General features: G+C 43.0%; 1 pseudogene; it reads right to left on the minus strand.

The window, feature by feature from the left end:
* Positions 1-3104: 3104 nt before the first annotated feature.
* On the minus strand, positions 3105-3528 carry LOC107979682 (annotated as a pseudogene).
* Positions 3529-5766: the final 2238 nt, after the last annotated feature.

Here is a 5766-nt window from a genome sequence, read left to right on the forward strand (position 1 = left end):
TTTTTTTATAAATGTGCCAAAGTTGGGTGTGTTGGCACACAACAGTAATGCTGGCACTTGGGAGGTAAAGGCAGGGAGATCAGGAATTCAAGGTCACCCCCACTATACTGGCAGTGAGTTTGAAGCCACCCTAGACTCCATGAGACCCTGGATCAAAATAAAAAATTTGGTGGAGGGCAAGAGTGGAATTCTTATCCCAAGAATAAACTTTGGAAATACTGAGAGAACTTTATAAAAAAAGACATTCCAACTATGTCTCATACATCATTGGCCCAAAGACAAAGTGACAATAGTTCCATAAAAGAGCAAACATCAATCCTCTAGATGTGGCTTTCTGCTCATGACCCAGCAAAATTCTGGTGTAGCTACAGTCTATTGTGACTCTAATCTCAAGGGAAAAAAGGAAACAGGTGCCCACACCAAATCCTTCTCAATGTTTGTCTTTTCCTTTGGAGTCAGAATCTAGAGCTGAGCGTTTTAAGTAGTTTTCACTAGAATAGGAATGAACAACTCAAAATGCTTCTTTTCAGTTAGCAGGCAGATTTGCTGCTGGATAGACCCCGGGCGCCCCCTTTTGGCTAAAAGATCTAAGAGAGTAATTCCACAGAAAAAGTCCAAGAAAAAAACCAGCCAACTGGCTCATGCCTGAAATCCCAGCATTCGGAAAGCAGGATAAGGATCAAGAGTTCAAGGCCATTCTCCGCCGCATAAAATTCCAAGCCAGCTTGAGTTCCTTGAGACCCTATCTCAAAAAAACAAGACAATATAAGATAGACAATATAAGAAATCCCAAGGCTGATTTCTCCTGTGTGTGTGTGTGTGTGTGTGAATTTTTTTTTTTTGTCTGTTTATTGGGTAGTGGGGACACATGCATATATCATGGTGTAAGTCAGTCAGAGGGATTTAATTTGTGGGAGCTGGTTCACTTCTGCCAAGGGGGCCTGGAGAATTGAACTCAGTTCTTCGGGCTTGGTGGCAATTGCCTTTATCTGCTGAGCCATCTCATCCACCTGTTTCTTTCTTTTCTTTCCTTCTTTTGTAGTGAGTAATTAGAAATAATCTTGATACCCAAGACAATAGCCTCAGTTCATTTTCTAAGTCTGTTTACTTATAACTGCAATAAATATCTTCTTTCGTACTACACAACCAGGCAACCCTACACTTGAGATTCATTCAATTCTGGCAATCTAAACTGATCCAGCTTTTATTCTCCGTAGGGGCTAATTCCCAGATGGGTTTCTTCCACCCGCAGCTGGGCTTGAAGTATTTTGTGAAGTGTCATCTTTCATTAAGCCATTCACACCCACTAACCCCTGAACTGCTCTTGAATGCCAACCTCATAGCCAGTTCTATTATGAACTGCATAGGAGCTGTTAGTCATTAGCAACAGTAAGCTGTTATCCGCTAAACAAGACCTCGGGTTCTGACTGTTAAAGTCACAGCTGCAAACACAGTTCTCTGGGGTACATCGGGTACAGCTGGGAAGACAAGAAATAATAGTTCTCACCCAAGACCACAAATGCCTATCATCATGTACATGCTAGGAAATTTACATCTACATTTCCCCCAGACTTTTGTTTTGTTTTGTGTTTGGTTTTAGTAGTGCTGAAAATTGAACCCATGGCCTCATATATACTTATGAGCAATCTCTACCATTGAGTTTTACCTCTAGCCCTTTTGCTGTTATCTTTCTTTCTTCTTCTTTTTTAAAGGTACATTTTATTTGTTTGGAGGTTTTTGGTTTGTTTCAAGGTATTTGTTGTTGTTGTTTGTTTGGTTTTTGTTTTTCTGTGGTTATTGCTGCTGCTGTTGTCTTATGCATAGGCCAGACTAGCCTCAAACTCACAATGCCCCTGTCTTGATCTTCCTGGTCCTGGGGTTACAGGCATGTACCACCATGCCCCACTGCTATTATTTCTGTAAGAGGCAAGGCCTCACAATATTGCCCAGCCTACCTCCAAATTCCTGGGATAAAATGATTCCCCTCAGCCTCCTGCATCATGGAGATTAAAGGTACCAGTGTGCTAGACTGTCCCTGCTAACTTTCAGCCCATGACTGAAACCTTTCAAGTGTTCTATGCATTAAAAAATAATTCACGGCTGGGCGTTGGTGGCACATGCCTTTAATCCCAGCACTCGGGAGGCAGAGGCAGGCGGATCTCTGTGAGTTTGAGGCCAACCTGGTCTCCAGAGTGAGTGTCAGGATAGGCTCCAGAGCTACACAGAGAAACCCTGTCTCGAAAAACCAAATAATAATAATAATAATAATAATAATAATAATAATAGTTCACTTTGGGGCTGGAGAAATGGCTCAATGGTTGGGAGCACTGGCTGCTCTTCCAGAGGACCCAAGTTCAATTCCTGCACCCACATCAGGTGACTCGCAATCATCTATAACTCCAACTCTGAGGATGTATCTGGCCTCCTCGAGCACATGTACTTATCTAAGCATACACACATACACAAAATTAAAAATTTTAAAAACAAATCGTCTTTAATCCCAGCACTTAGGAGGCAGGAGCAGGCAGATCTCTGAGTTCAAGGCCAACCTGTTCTACAGAACAAGTTCCAGGACTACACAGAGAAACCCTGGATACAGAAAAACAAAGAGAAAAGAGCAGAGAGAACCCTGAGATACTGGACGACTCGGAATAGGCAGAAGAACTCTAAAAGAGTCTGATTAGTGACAGAAATGTAGGAAGAAACAAAGAGAACTTTATCCCCCACTGTTCTTAGATAGATTTTATTTCAGCCATACAGAACTGCTGGTGCACCCAGGTGTTCAGTCCCAGCACTTGGGAAGCAGAGGCAGGCAGTCTCGAAAAAAACAAACAAAAGAAAGAGCTGCTCCTCATTATTTCCCAACTATGATTTGACAGGTTATTCTCAACACCAGAAAACTCTCCAGACATGTCTGCAATATCTAACGCCTGGGCTGCCCACCACCAGTCGATGTCCAGCGTCAGCTGCATGCGGCTTCAGACCACTTCAAACGTGCTTAGTGAAACTGAATAAGTGACTTTTTTTTTTTTTTGGAGTATCACAAAAGTTTATTTAGCAAAAAGTTTCTTATGAAAATGTACATGACCCAATTATATATCCCAGTCAAACAGTCCTTTGGGGAAGGATGTGAAGTGCTCTGCTGAGCAGCCATTGTTTAGACTCTTTCCAAGGCTTCTACCAGGACGCTGCTGTTTTCTCGTGTGACCACCATGCTGATGTTACTCTGTTGCCCACTAGTTGCCATCTATCTCCACACACTCATCAATCACAAGATTCACAAAGGGATCAAAGCCCGGTAGTATTCCTTGTACATGTCTGCCACCATTTGACTTCAATGATAACTTCTTGTCCATAAATTTCTTCAGTTCGGGAGGGTGGGCCTTGCTCATGGTGACTCTTCAGCAGGTTCCGTGTGATGAAAGGAGAGGGCAGCCCCACAAACGTGCACACGTGTGGCAGGCCGGGCGCTGATGTCTGATGTCACCAGTGTGTAGGGAACAGCACAATCAAGTAGCCAGATGTTAACCTCCTTTTCTGTCTTCCAAGATTAGCAAGCTCATTCTCAGGCTGCTGCCACGGCATGTTACTGAAGAGCCTGCCAGAATCCATCAAATTCCATGTTTTATAATTTACTGAAAACAAAACCACCTCTCTAACTTCTTGTGAGGACTAGAGGATGTTTAGCCCTGAATTTAGAACTTTAAAAATAACTAGTTTCACCCTCTTCTTCGGCCAAAACCATACTCATCTTGGTGTGTATATGTGCTTATTTGCCCAACCCCTGACAGATTCTGATACTCTTGTAGCCAATCCCATCAGGTTGGTCAAGCGCCCACCAACAGGATAAGACACTGTCGCCACCTGAATCAGAACAAGAACTATGTGAACTTCCTTTCCCAGTGTTTCTGCTAGTCCAGTTTAGATTACAACACACCCTATTGACAAAAAAAAAAAAAAAAAAAATTGCCTTGCCAACTTACTTCCCCTTTGTTTAAGGGTTTCTTTGAGAAATTCAAGAATATTCTTTTCCAACACTTGTTTTACCTAGAGGGTTCTTTAGAGCTTCAAATCATTCACATTGTTTATTACTCAAAACAAAACAAAATTTTTCTGCCTTTTCAAATCGATCCAGTGGATTGGTCTGTCTATAAGTGAGTCTTTGGTCCTTCTTTAGAGAAATGTTAGTTCCGAGAGAAGCGAGTTTTATTTTATTTGTGTGTGTGTGTGTGTGTGTGTGTGTGTGTGTGTGTGTGTGTGTGTGTGGTGTGTGTGTGTGTGTGTGTGTGTGTGTGTGTGTGTGTGTGTGTGTGTGTGTGTGTGTGTGTGTGTGTGTGTGTGTGTGTGTGTGTGTGTGTGTGTGTGTGTGTGTGTGTGTGTGTGTGTGTGTGTGTGTGTGTGTTGTGTGTGTGTGTGTGTGTGTGTGTGTGTGTGTGTGTGTGTGTGTGTGTGTGTGTGTGTGTGTGTGTGTGTGTGTGGTGTGTGTGTGTGTGTGTGTGTGTGTGTGTGTGTGTGTGTGTGTGTGTGTGTGTGTGTGTGTGTGTGTGTGTGTGTGTGTGTGTGTGTGTGTGTGTGTGTGTGTGTGTGTGTGTGTGTGTGTGTGTGTGTGTGTGTGTGTGTGTGTGTGTGTGTGTGTGTGTGTGTGTGTGTGTGGTGTGTGTGTGTGTGTGTGTGTGTGTGTGTGTGTGTGTGTGTGTAGTGTGTGTGTGTGTGTGTGGTGTGTAGTGTGTGTGTGAGATGTGTGTGCTATGGCACTCGTGTGGAGTTCAGAGGCTAACTTTGTAGGGTAGTTTGCTCCTCTTGCCTTTACATGAATCCCAGGGCTAGAACTCAGGTTAACTGCTGGGCTCTGCTAGATCCCTTCTAGGTGGCCTGGGCATCCAGTTTCTTGGACTCACTTTAGCAGTGGTGAAGTTTGTTTCATCCAGTGTATCTCCCTCCCTGTCTCTGCTTTAGCTTTGAAGTTAACCATGCTTCCAAATGAACTTCAAAGCCCTGGGTAACTAAACTGTTCATCTAATTTATTTCTTTACAATTTATTTATTCTCTTCCTTCCTCTTTTTTGTCACCTTCATTGATCTGGCTTGGGACCAAACCTGGGCCTTTGCATGATATGGTCTAATTTCAGTGGTCTATTCTTCTACCGCTAATGACAGCTCCATATCTGGAATTTTCTGGAAGCTACCAGGAAGGTCCAGTAGAGGTCACTGTACTGTCATATGCAATAGATGGAATTACCATAGCTCCACACATCTAAAAGGGCTCTGAAGGTGTTAGTGATGCCATTCTAAGAAAATAGTGAATTGGAAGGCAATTTCATCTTCCTGAGACACTACTACACAGGGCTCCTGGAATTCCAAACACATAAGGCAGACCTTGAGAAGACTACGGGAAACTGACAGGAAACCAGTTTATTTCTTCTTGGAAATCACATTGACTGCTTAGGCCCTTCAGCCAGATCAGAAACCACTGAATTCCAGGACACCAGAACTGTAGGAATTCCTAATTTACTGGATAGCAGTGGGTCCTGGAGGGTCTGCGAGCTTCTCAAAGTAGTTGCTTTTGCTAAGACAGAAAGATCAAAGATTTTTAAGAGATGAGGAGAGATTCAGAACTACTGGAGGAATTTGATTATTATTATTATTTTTTACTGTTTCCTGACAGTTTCCTGATCAAAGAAAACTCCAGAAGAAATCTGACTCCGAAGCCCCTCCAAGCCCCTCACTGAGTAGTGTCTCAGTCAGCTGGAGGTCAATCAAAGAGCTG

This window comes from Cricetulus griseus (genome assembly GCF_003668045.3).
Source record: "Cricetulus griseus strain 17A/GY chromosome 1 unlocalized genomic scaffold, alternate assembly CriGri-PICRH-1.0 chr1_0, whole genome shotgun sequence".
NCBI lineage: Eukaryota > Metazoa > Chordata > Mammalia > Rodentia > Cricetidae > Cricetulus > Cricetulus griseus.